The following is a 16,281-nucleotide window of genomic DNA, read 5'->3' as shown; positions in this document are numbered from 1 at the left end:
TGGCAGCTTTGGCTAGGTTGGCTGAATATCCACCCAGCACGCTCTTGACTTACCTGTTTCTATCTCTGTAGTGCTGAGGTGACAGGCAGCTATGCTTGCTTATGGGATTTGGTTTGGGATGTAGGTTCAGGTCTTGATGCTCCCAGAGCAAGCACTTTTACCCACTGAGACATCTCCCCAACTCCCTGGTTTCTTTCTTTATAAATTGCCTCAGCTGTGCCATTCTGCTTTAATGGGGTAAAATGAGTGAGTCATACTGGCACAATAAAGGAGCTTCGGATGTCAACTCTGTGTATTAACTCTTCTCTCTTCCATAGACATGTGATGTAATGATTTATTTTTTATCTCTATTACAATGGTAACTATTTTATAATCAATCTCAAACAGTGGGAAAATTGAGTTCAGTGTAAGTAATGTAATGCTGTTCTTTGTACTACAAGTTTTTCCATGCAGGACTGGGCTACCTTACTAAGTGTTATCTCAGTGATCTTGCACAGTCTCCAAATATATTATTCCTGGGTGGGGGTGTAAGAACTGCCAGGTACAGATTTTTAACACGACTCGGAATTAGAAACTATAAAATAAACATCGCAGCTCATATGTTATGATGTCTCAATTGCTATTTTCACTTTTTGTAAAAAGCCAAAATTTGATCCCTTGCTCTTGAGGAAAATTCCTGATTTCAACATTTCCATCATGAAATGAATATAAATGTTGAGTCATTTTTCTGTCTCTGGAAAATATGAACCTGGTCGGGTTCTGGAGGAACACCTGCAGACGTACATGGGTGTGTGTGTGTGTGTGTGTGTGTGTGTGTGTGTGTGTGTGTGTGTGTGTGTTGGTGTTGAGTATCCGCTCGGCGCCTGGTCCTTAACCATTATTTTAAAACATAGTGCATATTGGACCCATCTGGATTCATGAAATATCAGGAGTGGAAGAGACATTGGAGAGCACTCCATCTAATTCTGGCTAATGGTAAAGCATTTCAAGAGACATAAAGAAGGTTTAAAAGAAGAAACCAACACCAAGAGAAGCATATGGCAAAGTGAACAAATGGTCATGGCAGACAGAAAGTAGAGTCTCCACTTCTTTTTATATTGATATTATATGTGTCAAAGCAACACATGAGCAGAGATGTAGATGGTGGATAGATAAGCTCTTAGAATTGTAAGACTTGGGACACACACACACACACATGCATGCCCACCCCACCCCCACACTCTCTCTCTTTCACACACACAGGCATGCAATGTATGCACACATATGCACACACTGGCACACTCATGCACATGTAGGCAGTCCCTTATCTTGCTTCTCTCTATTTTAGATTGTATTTCCCAGAAAAAAAAAAAAACATTAACTCTTTGTTTTTTACACCACTTCTCCATGGTTTTCTAACTAATGTATTTCTGTGCCTATTTGTTGGTTGCATTGTCCATTTGTTTTCAGTGATGCACTGCTAATTCCCATTCAGTGCTCAGTCTCATGTTTTTCTCTAGTAGCAGAGTTCTTATTTAATCTTGGTGTACTGCCAGGTGGCTTGAAAATGACATTTCCCAGGTTCTGTCTCATCCCAGCCAGCTGTAGCCATGTGACCAGTCATGCATCTAACTGGAAAACACTGTGTAAGCATCTTGGAGAATTCCCTTAAAAAAACAAGGCTGGGGGAATTCCATTCAGAAGTAGGTGGTTTACAAAGCATGGACTTTGAAAAGATGAACAGCATTTAAAACAGCAAAACAAATTGTAACAGGGATGTACTGGAGCAACGGAAAAATTATAAGGTGAAGAAGACACAGAAGATAGCATCCCTGAGAACTAAGCGTGGTACTTGTTAACTTGTGTCAACATTTCAAGATTAAAAAGCAGCAAAATCTCTAAGGCTGAAAAAACTTACCAACAGGAACTCATTATAGAGGAGAAAGAAAGGGGCTAATTATTTAATCTGCAAAGTAGCTCTGTTGGAAGAAACACAGAAGAATGGGAATCAGTTGAAGCAAGCACAAATAGGATACAAGGAGCGAGGCTGAGGCTGAGGCAATAGCTCAGTCAGGAACAAACACCATGTACAATGTGTGAAACCGGAGTTTGAGCCCCAACACCCCTGTGAGAACACAAGCATGGTGGGAAAGTGGAGACTGGCGGGCTTGGGGGCTCACTGGCCAGTGACCACTGCCTACTCAGCAAGCCACAGGGTCCAGGGAGAGACTGTCTCAAAACACAAAGTAGGCAACTCCTGAGGAACATGTGAGGCTGACCTCTCCTTTCTGCACAAATATGGAATTGTAACACAGCATCTCTGTAGGTTCCAGGAGAATTTGCGAGGAATTTAGACAGAGTTTTGACACAATGACTGGGCTAAAGGAATACAAATTAGAGACCAGGTCTCTCCAAATGCTGAGGCTCTGGTAAAAGATAGCTACTTTAGTTGAGGCTGTGAAGAGTTACAGTTCAGAAGGAATAATGATCCAGAAATAGATAAGGCTTTGTAGGAAGTTGCAAGAAATTGAGCATCCAGTCATTCCTAGTCTTCAAAGCTTTAAATGATCTGGGTTTTCCAGTGACTCTAGCTGCTCTCCAGCAGCAACAACAACAACAACAACAAAAATATCTCTCAAAGAAGACACTAGTATCATCCTCATCTATTAAATTGACTATTAACAAGCTAATATGCTGAAGTAAAAACCTAAAATTAAGAATCTAGGGAAGAACTCCAAATTGGTAATCCAGTACCAAGAAGTCATCCCTGAAATCATGTACATACAAGTAATATTATACTGACTGAGCAGGGATTATATATACATACATACATACATATATGTGTGTGTGATTCAAGTGCATCACCTTCATGTATATATATTATAGATATATAATATTTATAATATATAGATCACTTACATGAAGTATATAAAATATTTAAAGAAATAAGGCTACAAATTTGAGAGCAGAAAGGATGATACATTGAAGGGGTGAGGGGAAGAAAGGGAAGGGTGAAAATGATGTCATTATATTTTAATTTCAAAACATTAAAAGGTATCTGAAAAAAAAACTAAAGGTGATTGAAAGAGACCAAATAAAAACTCCAATACCAAAACCAAAATAACTAATGTTGAGTTCTCAGCTAATGGGTTAACAGTATATCGTGGGTAACCAAAGAACAAATGAGGGAAGCCGCAAACTGGGGGAAGAGGAATGGCTCAGTGGTCAAGAGCACTTGCTGCTCTGGCACAGGATCACAGTTTGGTTCGCAGCACCTACAGGGAAGTTTACGGACTTCTGAGATTCTAGCTTCAGCGGACCTTGTGTCTTCCGGTTTCCACAGGAACTACACTCACTTTGTACACTTACATACATGCAGAGAAAACAGGCATACAAATAAAAATAAGTTTAATATCATTTTATAATGAGTGTGGAAAATAAAGTGGCGTGGCGGAATGGAGAAAATAAAGAGGCGATACCATTCATTCCGTTTATAGGAACCTCACAAATAGGGAAAGCAGACCTCGGAAGCATGAAAGAGGGCTGTCCCTTGGCAAGTAGGGTTGGAGAAGACATAAGAAGGGACTCCGTGATGCGGGTGATAATCTATTTCTTGACTACAATTGTGGCTACTTAACCAATTTTCTACTACAATAATCATTTGGTTTGTATTCATAATTTGGCATTATTAAGTTATAAGTCAAAAAGCAATGTATTTCTCTGCTTTCTACTGCTTCCTCGAATATAGATATCATGAACTTCTCCAGCAAACATTCTGGACCTCAGAATGAAGGGGATGCACTTGAATAAACTTTGAAAGTTTTTAGGATTTCTTACTACTGGATCCGAATTCAACAGTGAGCTTGCCATGTATTTAATCCAGTCTTCTTTGTAGTGTGTGTGTGTGTGTGTGTGCGTGTGTGTGTGTGTGTGTGTGTGTAGTGTGTGTGTGTGTGTGTAGTGTGTGTGTGTGTGTGTGTGTGTGTGTGTAGTGTGTGTGTGTGTGTGTGTGTGTGTGTGTGTGTGTGTGTGTGTGTGTAGTGTGTGTGTAGTGTGTGTGTGTAGTGTGTGTGTGTGTGTGTGTGTGTGTGTGTGTGTGTGTGTAGTGTGTGTGTGTGTGTGTGTGTGTGTGTGTGTGTGTGTAGTGTGTGTGTGTGTGTGTGTGTGTGTGTGTGTGTGTGTGTGTGTGTGTGTGTGTGTGTGTGTGTGTAGTGTGTGTGTGTGTGTGTGTGTGTGTGTAGTGTGTGTGTAGTGTGTGTGTGTGTGTGGTGTGTGTGTGTGTGTGTGTGTGTGTGTGTGTGTGTGTGTGTGCTCTTGTACTTGCATATATACCAAGTTCATGCAGGAGCCCACATAGGGCAGAAGAGGGCATCAAAGGCCCTGGAACTGGAGCTAAGGGATATGGAGTGACAAGCCACCATGCTCATGTGAATACGGGGAAATGAACCCTGGTCCCATGCAAAAGCTGCAAGTGCTGTTAACTACTGAACTTTCTCCCCACTCCTTTCTTTGTATGTTTGTATTACACACAGTCAAATCTAATCACTGACAAACAACTGATACATCCCTCTTATTTGATGATTCCTGCTTCTCCTTTCCATTAATTTAATATCCTCTCATTCTTTTGTTACTAAGTACTATAATTTACATTATCAGGATATAAAATTATCAAAATTAAATTACACTTGTTTCGGCACATCCCGATTGGGATGCTTTGGTGTAGGATGGTCCTCTAAACCACCCTCGTAGTGCTGCTTTATGAAAAGAACATTGTTTCTGGACATCAAAACTGCTTAGCCATATGGCAGCCTTACTGGTGAGATGGACTGAGTGATCTTGGAAGTACAACAAAAGCAAAAGCAACAGAACTTAGGAAATTTTAAGCTCACAGTCTATGCAACAGCCAAGTTCATTCTGTCTATATAAAGCTGTTTATTGATTGAAAAATTAATTTATCTTAAGTATATTGAAAGTAGCTCACAGCATTGTGATATAAAATGTCAATTTTAAATGCTTATCAGTGTATATTTTTGTACAGACAATGGCCTTTGTTACATTTCATTCATCAGACATTTATCACCCACATTGACTCCCAGTGCTCTCCCCTGCCCCCTTGAACCTCCTTTCCTCTTCATCTTCTCTCCAAATAGTCTCTTATCCTTTCATGTCATGTGTGTTCATGTATGTCTATAAAGGGGTGCATTTGTATGAAACAACATTTAACATATATTTTTTTAAGTCTAGGTTATTTTATGAAATATGATAGCACCAAATCTAATGCACTTCCTACAAGCAACATAATTTTATTATTATTTATTACAATCTAATATTCAACACATTATTTTAAATATATGATTTTTACTTCTTACCCAAAATGCGAGATGCCAAAATATCAGAATAATAAGTAAATATTGCCAATGATGCCTTAGAAAAAAATAATTTCTTAGTGCTTTAGGCAAAAAAGAAAATTATGAAACAAATTTGTATTAAGAAATTGAAAACTGTTCTGAAATAGTGATAAGAATCTTGAAATATAGGTTATTGTTTAAACATTCATTAATTATGCTTTCCTGTTTTTAATTTTTGCAGTGCAATTGATCTGCTTTTGAAATCAGAAAGCTGTGAAACTTGGAGTAGAGTACATTATCATAAAAACCTAGGAGAAAATTGTAAAGGTTTTGTAGGCCTGTGCAATCAATCTGGGATCTCTAGCTAAACGAGGCAGGAGGGTGATGTAATGCTTACGTGCCCCCACTATTTCTTTTAATAATTAGAAGAATCTAAGGATAAACATTTAGATCTCTCAGAACAAAAGCAGTCAGAATCTTAAACACCAGGAGAGAAACATCCAATTACGTTTTTTAAAAAAAGCAAAATAAAACTCCCTGTTGTATTCCATGTTATGATTAGAACAAATGTGACACATACTGTATGCCTGGACTCTAAAAGATATAATGCATCATCTCAGACCATAAAAGCAATGCTAATTTAAATGAAATTTGCATAAGTCCAAGTGGGAATCATTAACTGGAAGACATTAATTAAAGAAAAAAAAAAACACAAACCCTGTGTGAGTCTGAATAGCAATATTTCCTGTGCTAAGGAGGCATTGTGCAGTCTATCACAGATATTCTTAATAATGTGACTCACACAGTACTGACTGACTTCCTGATGTGTTCAAGGCTTGTGCTAGTCACCACGGGAAATACAAGTTACATATTCTCTACCTTAAAGACACTTATGGTCTGCTAGGGAAAATGAAGACAACAATCATGGAAGGTTGCCTGGGACGTGAGAAGAGAGACATGTAAGCAATATGTTCCAAGAGCAAAAAGAACTGGAGAACAGACTTCACTGTGAATGCAAAATAGAAAATGAACTTCACCAAAGCCATGTTAGCTGTGGACTCTATATGTGGAAGTTGTTAAAGCTAGAGTAGAAAAAAACATGATTTGAATTACCCACAAATGCTTCTAAATAAGGATAGGAATACAATGAGATTCAACCTGGTGAAATTAACAAATAAATAAGCAAGCAAACATGGGAGAAAGCATGGAGTCCCCAAAAAGTTATCTAAAAATGTGAATATCTAGTCAAAACAGCACAGGAAACCACAAATGGCCAAAATACAGAGAACAACTGATTGTGGGGTGCCCAGTCCCCACAGATGCATCCACAACACAACTCTACCATCTGATGCTCAATGGTCACCAAAAAAATAGGAAGCAGAAAGAATGCAAGAATCAAAGGGTCAGGAAGTCTGCTGTGAGCTTGTGTCACCTGGAAATGACAAGGATGTGACACCCAACAATGTGACTGCTTAAACAACACCCAAACAATGACAGCAATAATAGATATGCTAACTTGGAAGGTGGGAATGTCAAGAGTCTTCACCCCTAGACTAGGAACTATAAGCAACTGCTGACAAATAATTGGTTTTCCCCATGAATGACACTCATCACTGGTCACCTGATACCAAGTGGTCAGCCCTAGAATCATATGCATACAAATAACACGTAATGGACAGAGTAGGTTGTATGTTGGTATTTATGTGTGTGCTTGTGTGAGTGACTGCAGTAATCAAAGAAAATGATAACACCTTCTAGTCTTGATCTGGAATGATCAGAACAGGCATGTAATAGTTGACAGACATAAGAAGATAGATTGCTTGAGCCCTTGACACTAGCCCAGAGAGCTCAAAGTACTCCCAACCAACACTTTTGGAAAGGTTCAGTCATCAGGGTTAGAAGTATGAGGCTATGCAGCAGTGAATTTACCTGGAATGCAGAAAATGCACACCAACATGTTCTCTGGAAATAGCCTTGGTGTCCACTGGCCAGAACTATCCCAGGTGTGTGCAGGCATACCACTGGAAGCACTTAATCCCTGCCTATTTCAGATAATTGAACCTTTTTTATCTGAAGCTTTCCATATGGCTTTCCCAAACACCTTTAATATTAGTTATGCCTCCTTCAACACCTTCCTCTGCTTTACCCTCCCTCTCTCTCTCCATGTGTTTCAGTTGTGGTGGTGCAGGCTGGTAGGATACACTGAGGTGGCAGAGGCAGGAGGACCATGAGGCTTCACACCATCATAAAATTCTTATAATAAAATGTCAGGAGTGATTTTGTTATCATTTAGATTGACCATTTGCTATCTTCTGAGTAGTAAACGGTCGTGCTAAGAGTTTTGGCACAAACTGATCGTGCTATCAGACTCTGTGAGCTGACTGGTAGTTGGAAGGGACTCTTAGGAAACCATGAAAGTCTGATGCTCGGGGGCTGAGGAGAGGGAGGCCTAATCATAGATTCAGAGCTAAGAAACCAGAGCAATATTACAGAAACAGCAGAGTAAGGGAAGATGCTCCATTAGGGAAACTTCAGTATATCAGCCTGGGTTGACCTGGGATGATGTTTGGACATCCTACCTCAAAGGGCTATTAAAACAGACATGGTCACCTAAGCTGATACTGTGGAATTGATCTGATGTTTGAGTTACCCTTCACATGAGATGATGTTCATCCCAGAAACCATAGGTTACCAAATTTTAAAATGTAGTGTCAGTATGAAATATCACCCCTCAAGTTGTTGATTAGGCCCCCAAACCAATACAGGCTATTTCCATTGCTCTTGGTTGTCCAGCAGAACTTAATGGTAAGACTCTTTTGCCAAATACTTGGTGAAAGGATATGGAGAAATCAATTCAGCCACTTTCTGCTAACCTTCTTTCATAGTTCTGGAAAATGCTATGCTGGCTTCTGGGAGGGTAAGGTCATGAGCAGCAGTCTTACCAGCTGTAAGCCATGTGAACTGCAACAATGACAACATAGGTCCATGGGTCCAGTGGTAGCAGCAATGTTACAGGAGTAACCACCCACTTTCTGCCTGGATTTGAGGCCCATTCCATAGGAGAATACATATACCTGGGCTGATAGTTGATTACTGAGTAGCTCACAGACCCAAGGGATGAGCCAACTAACTATTATTCTGCCAAGTGGATGTAATACAAACTGCCCTCTCAATTCTCATTCTTCCACCATAGATTAGTTCAGCTATCAGACCTCATCAGAGAATATCCTTTGTGCAGAAATGGTTGTTAATGAAGAAACTTACAACACATCAAACTGCAGAAAATAAGTGACAGTGGAGTGCTCAACCACAAAAGTAACATCTATGTCACATCCCTTCCCCAGGACTCAGGGGACATCATGGAAGATAGGGTGGAAAGACTATAAGACCAAAACTCCAGGAGGACTGGAAAGAAACTGTCTCTTGAGCATGTCATTCTCTGTATTTGTTCCCATCTGCTGCAGAAGGAAGCTTTTCCGATGATGGCTGAACTAGGCCTGATCTGCTTCTCTGACCTGAGTGGAAGGTTGTAATGATAAATCTTTCCGCCAAGCCACCTGATCCCTGCCATCATCTGGGTTCCCAAAATAATAAACAGAGTCTTATATTAGGTAAAATGCTGCTGGCCAATGACTGGGATTTATCATTTGATAGTTCAGTCTTAATTATCAACTAAAACCATTAATCTATATATTTTATAAAGACTTATCTTATTGGATGCCAGTGGCAGGCATCTTCTCTTGCCAGGATCACATGGTGGCTCCTGTTTCTACTACATTTCCCAGAATCCTCCTAGAATCCTATTCCCACCTATCTTGCTTTCCTATGGCCAACAGTGCTTTATTTATCTACCAATAAGACAAACATATACACAGAAGACCCTCGCCCACCAGAAGGTTACTTTTTTATTTAAGTTAAAATTAAAGGATGACAATTTTTTTGAATTTCTGGTAGAATTCTGCACTGAAGCCACCTGGCCCTGGGCTTTTTTTTTGGTTGGGAGACTTCTAATGACTACTTCTATTTTATTGGGGGTTATAGGTCTATTTAAATTGATTATTTGTTCTTGATTTAATTTTGGTAAATGAAATCTATCCAGAAAATTGTCCATTTCCTTTAAATTTTCAAATTTTAAGGAATACAGGTTTTCAAAGTATAACCTGATGATTCTCTGGATTTCCCCAGTGTCTGTTGTTATGTCCCCCTTTTCATTTCTGATTTTATTAATTTGCATGTTTGCTCTCTGCCGTTTGGTAAGTTTGGATAAAGGTTTGTCTATCTTGTTGATTTTCTCAAAGAACCAACTCTTTGTTTTATTAATTCTTTGTATTGTTTTCCTAGTTTCTATGTTATTGATTTCAGTCCTCAATTTAATTATTTCCTGGTGTCTACTCCTCTGGGATGTGTTGGCTTCTTTGTGTTCTAGAGCTTTCAGTTGTTCTGTCAATTCTCTGGTATGACTATTCTCCAGTTTCTTCCTGTGGGCACTTAGTGCTATGAATTTTCTTCTTAGCACTGCTTTCAAAATGTCCCATAAGTTTGGGTATGTTGTGTCCTCATTCTCATTGAATTCTAGGAAATCTTTAATTTCTTTTTTATTTCCTCCTCAAGCCAGAGATGGTGCAATTGGGCATTATTGAATTTCTATGAATTTGTAGGTTTTCTGCAATTTGTGTTATTGTTGAATTCTAACTTTAAAGCATGGTGGTCTGATAAGATACAAGAGGACAGGAGGGAGCAGGAAGTTTGAGCTGGGGGAAGAATAGAGGAGAGCAAGATAGGCGATACCATAATGCAGGGAGCCATTATAGGTTTAAAGAGAAATCAGGCGCTAGGGAAATGTCTGTAGATCTACCACAATGACACCAACTGACAATCTAGGCAGCAGAGGAGAGGCTACTTTAAATTACCTCTCCTGATAATGAGATTGATGACTGACTTATATGCCATCCAATAGCCTTCACCGAGCAGTTGGTGGGAATGGAAGCAGATAGCCACAACTGAACACTGAACTGAACTGGAATCCAGTTGCAGAGAGAGAGGAGTGATGAGCAAGGGGGTCAAGACCAGTCTGGTGAAACCTACAGAAACAGCTGACCTGAACAAGGGAGAACTCTTGGTTCCCAGGCTGATGGCTGGGAAACCAGCATGAGACTGATTCATACCCATGTACGTGGGTGTCAGTGAGGAGACCTCGGGAGATCTATGGGGCCTTTTGTAGTAGATCAGTACTTATCCCTAGCATGGAAATGGTCTTTAGGAGCTCATTCCACATAGAGGGATACTCCCTGAGCCTAGGCACAAGGGGGTGGGCCTAGGCCCTATCCCAGAGGATGTGACACATTCTGAGGACCCCCCCTATGAAGGGCCTCGCCCTCTCTGGGGAGCAGATAGGGTATGGGATAGGTAGGGTGTTAGTTGGGGTGGGGCAGGGGAGGAGGGGAGACAAAGGGAACTGGGATTGATATATAGGATAATCTTGTTTCTAATTTAAATAAAAATGGAGAGAAAGAAAAAAACAGAACATTGGCACATGTTGGTTTTAAAACACTTCAGTGCATGTTTGTCCAAAGAACACATACAAGTGACCAATAAACACATGAAAGATATTCATCAGTGTTATTCATTAAACAAATGTAAATAAAAAGGCTGACAGTTATTTTTAAAGTTGACATCTCCCATTTTAATACATTTTCATGTATTAAATAAATTTGCATTTATTGAGGAGCGAGGTCAAGCTACATCAAGCATGTAGTGGGAAGGAGCTTATGGGTTCCTCCTTCTAACTGAGGAGCAATCAGCAGCTGATGCCTCTGGAGGAGTCAGTTTTCTTTAAGAATGTAGCCCCCGTGGGTTAGGCCTATGCTGGCTGATGCCCCACACTCAGTAGCAGATTGGCAGAACAAATTGGGCTTGATGAGTTATGTTTGTAAAAAAAGAGGGTCTGGCCAGGCGCTGGTGACACATACCTTTAATCCCAGCACTTGGAGGTAGAGACAGGTGGATCTCTGTGAGTTCGAGGCCAGCCTGGTCTACAGAGGGAGTTCTATGACAGACCCCAAAGCTACACAGAGAAACCCTGTCTCAATAAATCAAGAAAACAAAGAGGGTCTGCAGTTGGGGAGAGTGGAAACGATGTAGGGTGGATTGGCAAGAAGTTAGGGAGAGGAGCTATCGATGAATATGACAAAAATACATTATATGAGAATCTCAGTGGGTCTTTTTTAAAATGGGGAAAGTGAGATTAAAAATATCCTAGCAATTGAATTTATACCAATAGTTATAAAGTAAGATGTAATTTTTGATATAGAAAATATATTCAGGGCCCTCGTTTCTTCAATAAGCTGTTTGTTGACATGTGACATCCTGAGATATGTTTAAACACCTGGGAAATTTAAGCAAAGAAATCAGAGCAACAATTTTGGACATTTGTGAAAATTTGTGATATTAAAGACTAGAGGCATCAGGAAGCAGCAAGCATGTGATAAAAGGCAGGAAGGAACCAGCATGTTTGATACACAGTAAAAATTTAGCCAAGGCAGGGGCAGGGGAACACAAAGCCTGCAATGCCCAGGGTATCTACCTAGGACACAGGCCCTGGCTTCACAAAACACTGGGACACTACTTCGTTATCTCTGCTAATAGGAATAAACCTGTAGGCTGACTGCATGGTCATTTTAATAAATAAGTAGGTAAAACACAAATGACTAATTCCTTGGCAACAGCTGGTTGGATTATTACCTTTTTGACCGTGAAGTGTAAATTGTGGAGCTATTACACAGACAAGCTGTATCGCCATATGACTTACAAAGCTGACTTGAGATTTTAGATTTCTAGGCAACTAGAAAATATGCCTTTTTCTCACAGGAGAAGCCAAAGTATGCAAAACTGTAATATGGTGCTTAGGAACTATCCCTGAGAATAATTCAGGTGAGACAATTTCCTGAAGAACCATCCAAGGTGAATCTCCTGGGTCGTCCACTCCATTGCTCACCATGCATAGAGGAGCATATGTAATATATCGAGTGGATTCGTGAGTGTTCTCCAGCTATGCAAACGTCAAGAGGAAAGAGCAGGGTTCACTGCATATGCAGGGTGTTTTTTTTTTTTTTTCACCAAAAACTAGAAGCAAAAGCAGAAGCAGTTGTGGAGGCACACAAACGTCCTGGGAGATGTGTTTTACTAACGTTAGCTTTGAGGTAAACACCACAGAAATTCTTTCTCACTTCAGTCAATTCCCTTTCCTCTGAGAAGGCACAGATCTTTACTAATATAATTTGTATTTACCAGCTGTTCTATCTGCTTTGCAAAAACTGCCGTGTTAAAATTCAACAGCAGGAAGAAAGCATTGAGGAAAGTGCTATCACTTAATAGTCGGTGTTTTCTTATAACCACTATGAAATTGACCATCTGTAAATGTTAGAGAAAGATGTAAAACTAATGCTACATGACCATACATAGACACTACTAGAGAATTTTGAGACTAGAGACAGTGGAACTAAATAATAATGTTAGAGCTGGAAACCACTCAGAATTAAGAGTATTAAGTTTCTGTCTTATTAGCTATAAAGTTTTTTTAGCATGAAGTGTTGATCTGCTCTCTTTTTATCCTCCTCTATTTATGAGCCTGAAAACCACTGCTCCTAGGAGAATATGTCAGTGGCAATTATATATGTAATGCAGTTTTCCGTTTGTAATTTAAGTGGGAAATTAAAATATGAGTATGCAAAGAGCTTACTTTGGATAATTAAGGCTCACGGATCCAGTTCTGACTTTGAAAGAGAGGAGTGAGTGCTTTGCTGAGGAAAACCTCTCTCCCTCACTATAAAGTTGAATGAGAGACTTATGAATATGTGACCACTTTACACATATAAGAAAAGAAACTTCCTGTAGTGCACATGAATGTAAAAGCTAGGAGAAACATTTTAAAAATATGGTTTAAGCAATTTTTAATCTGATATGAACTATAATTGCTCACTATGAAAACTCCCAAATGCTTTCCCAAATCCTTTCTCTGTCTCTTCCTATTTTCTTGTCTTGTGATGGAAGTATCCACGTGCTCAAGGAAGGATAACTTGTGGATGTGGATTTTAGGCACAAGTTTCCTTCCCACAGTGTTATCAACCCTGCCGTACGTAGCTATACTACCAAATCAAAGCCAATATGTTTTTGTCCTGGGCACACTGAATTACCCGGAGATTAACTGGGTGCATCAGTTAACCAGAGATTTTCCTATCAAATCTGATTTTCTCTGTATGAATGTGGAAGAGGGAAATGATAAATTGATAAAAAGGAACAATTGAAATATGTAATTCATATGTATTTCATACTTTAATATTATTTCTCTTAAATATAAAGATAATAGTGCTACTAGAAGTCATGATTTCTCTTCAGTACATGTAAATAATTGGAAATGACACAATATTCTTCTGTAGACTAATCAGAGGCAATGACTAATGGCTGTAATCTCTACTGTATCTCCCTGGTCTGTCATAGTTATGAAAGGACTATATGTTCCCATATGTGTTTTTTTAATTACTATTCAGGTATGACAACACCAACAGACCAGGAGAAGATTTCCATTGAAAAGATAGTCATGTTTTTCACCATAGAACCAGTCAACAAGAATAAGTGAAGGATGGTGACATCCAAGGGTTCAAGTCATGGAAGTCCCAAAGTCAGTCAGGGAACAGAGGGAGAAGAGATGTGGGGTGAGCCTTTGTTGTGTTTTTGTTTTGTTTTGTTTTGTTTTGCTTTTTTCAAGAATAAATGGGTGAAGGAAGGGCTCCATAGGTAGGATCAGCAAATTTAAATAATTTAGTGGGTATAAGTACTGCCAGTGTTTGGCTGGTACCTATCCTTGATGTGGTTGGGAGCCTCGTTTCCCAGGCATGCAGAGGTATCTTGATAGAAGGTCATTAAGAATTTCAATTCTGTACTTCTCAGTTTGTAATTGAAAATGAAGCTGATGGGTGAGCACTTGACCAGACTCTAGGAACAGCAGATTCTCCCGCAAAGCACTGCTTTCTAGGCTGGTAAAGATCCTAATGCCAATGCATCAGAATGTAGAAAGTAAGTCATAATTAGCTGGCCAAGTTGTTTAGAAAACTTGTTAAGTGTCCAGGGCTATGAGTTCTTATCATCAACTCTGAGTGATTATACTTTCAAAGGCACTTGTCCAACTTTGAATTCCTCCACTGTTGAAGAAACTTAATCTGACTAGGCAAATCCTTAAAGCGTTTTAGTTTTATAAAGTATTTTTGTGCCATGATCACATGACAAAAAAACCCTACTTATTGTTTTTGACAATGTAACAAGACAAAAAATTAGATAACAATTTGCTCGTAAATTTAATCTGAGTTAAGAAAACAAGGTTGAAACGCAGTTGGATTTTAAAAAAATATTTCTTTCATTTTTTGAGATTTTTATATAAGTTTCTTACACAGTTTCTTACACAGTTTCTTCCATCCACTTCTTCCCTGCAAATCCTCCCACACACCCCTCATTGCTCTTGTTCATATGCACAGGCTCTTTTTCATTGTTGTTGCAATATTTATGTATATATTGTATATATGTATTTCTAAGTACAACCTGCTCAGTCTGTATAATTATAATGTTATTTGTATGTTGTCAGTAGTCAATGTGGGGCTGCAATGTTCAGACCAACAAACTGCATCTCCAAGTCTCCATTGGGCACTCTCCCCCCCTTATTATTGCCATATAAAAGAGCCTTTGCATTCATTAACTGGTAATCATTACACACACATAATTATCAGTAGCCAGAGAGGCAATAAAATCTTTGCACACAAAATGTGAATGCAGTGTTGAAATTACAAAACATAATTCAGACATTACATAATTCAGAAATTACAAAACATAATTCCTAACCATGTGGGAAGTCATTGGGAGACACAGATACTTGTGATATTTCTGATGCTGTAGAAATAATTCTTCATTACTTTTGTTGCTCCTAAACAGAAAATCTGGACAGTATTCAACATCTTTAAGTTCTAGGTGTACGTAAGAACATCTTGAACTAGAAGTTGGGGAGAGTTTCTGAGTGAAAACTGGATCATGGAAAATAGTGTGTGTTATATAATATAGTCATATTTTTGTAAAGAAAAATATTTTGTACAGTCTAGGAAAATATATAACAGACTATGAGCAAAAATTATCTTTATTCTGTTTCTCATAAACATGTATTTAAAGTTATTTGTAATGATTGTGAATTCTTTTTATAATGGGTAAATCAATTTATTCCTATTTTGCAAAGCAAGTATTCTTAGTGAAGATATTGAGCGTCATGAAACTGATACATAATGAATGATCACTTTCTTTTAATATAGAAATCACTCTACAGGTTCATTTCCTTTTCTTGGAGGCTCAGTCCTTAATCACTAGAATCTCAGTATATGGATCATACTTGATTCAGTGAAACCAGCCAATAAAATAAAGAATGTAAGTGAAATTTGTTCTTGGTCATAGCCCAGTAATGTAGCTCTATATTCTGGGATTATACATATACTAAACAGTAAGTCTTCCGTGTTAAAGCAGGTTGTTAACTACTACCAAGGTCTCCGTTCAAACCATGTCACGAATCTCAGCTTTTCAGGTTCCATTCTGAATTGATTTTATGGTTGTGGATAAAAGGTTCCCCTGTTTTGCTGCTGAAAAACCACACACTTTGATTATCAAACAAAGAAATCAAGCTGGAACTGATCTTGATGCTTCCTCCCCACTGGCTACCATTCATTGCCAAAAGATGCTGGGGGAACAGGCAGAGAAAAATCATTAATTGTCTTAAGCAGTTGTAGGCCTTGTGGGCTGCAGGACTGACCTGCCAGGCAAGACGTGACCACTAGTACAGTCATGGCATGACGGATATTAGTGAAACTAACTGCTTTCTGACCGGATTTGAGGCCCATTCCACAGGAGGAAATTTATGCCTGGTCAA

This window comes from Cricetulus griseus (genome assembly GCF_003668045.3).
Source record: "Cricetulus griseus strain 17A/GY chromosome 1 unlocalized genomic scaffold, alternate assembly CriGri-PICRH-1.0 chr1_0, whole genome shotgun sequence".
Taxonomy (NCBI): domain Eukaryota; kingdom Metazoa; phylum Chordata; class Mammalia; order Rodentia; family Cricetidae; genus Cricetulus; species Cricetulus griseus.
This window is presented reverse-complemented; position numbering follows the sequence as displayed.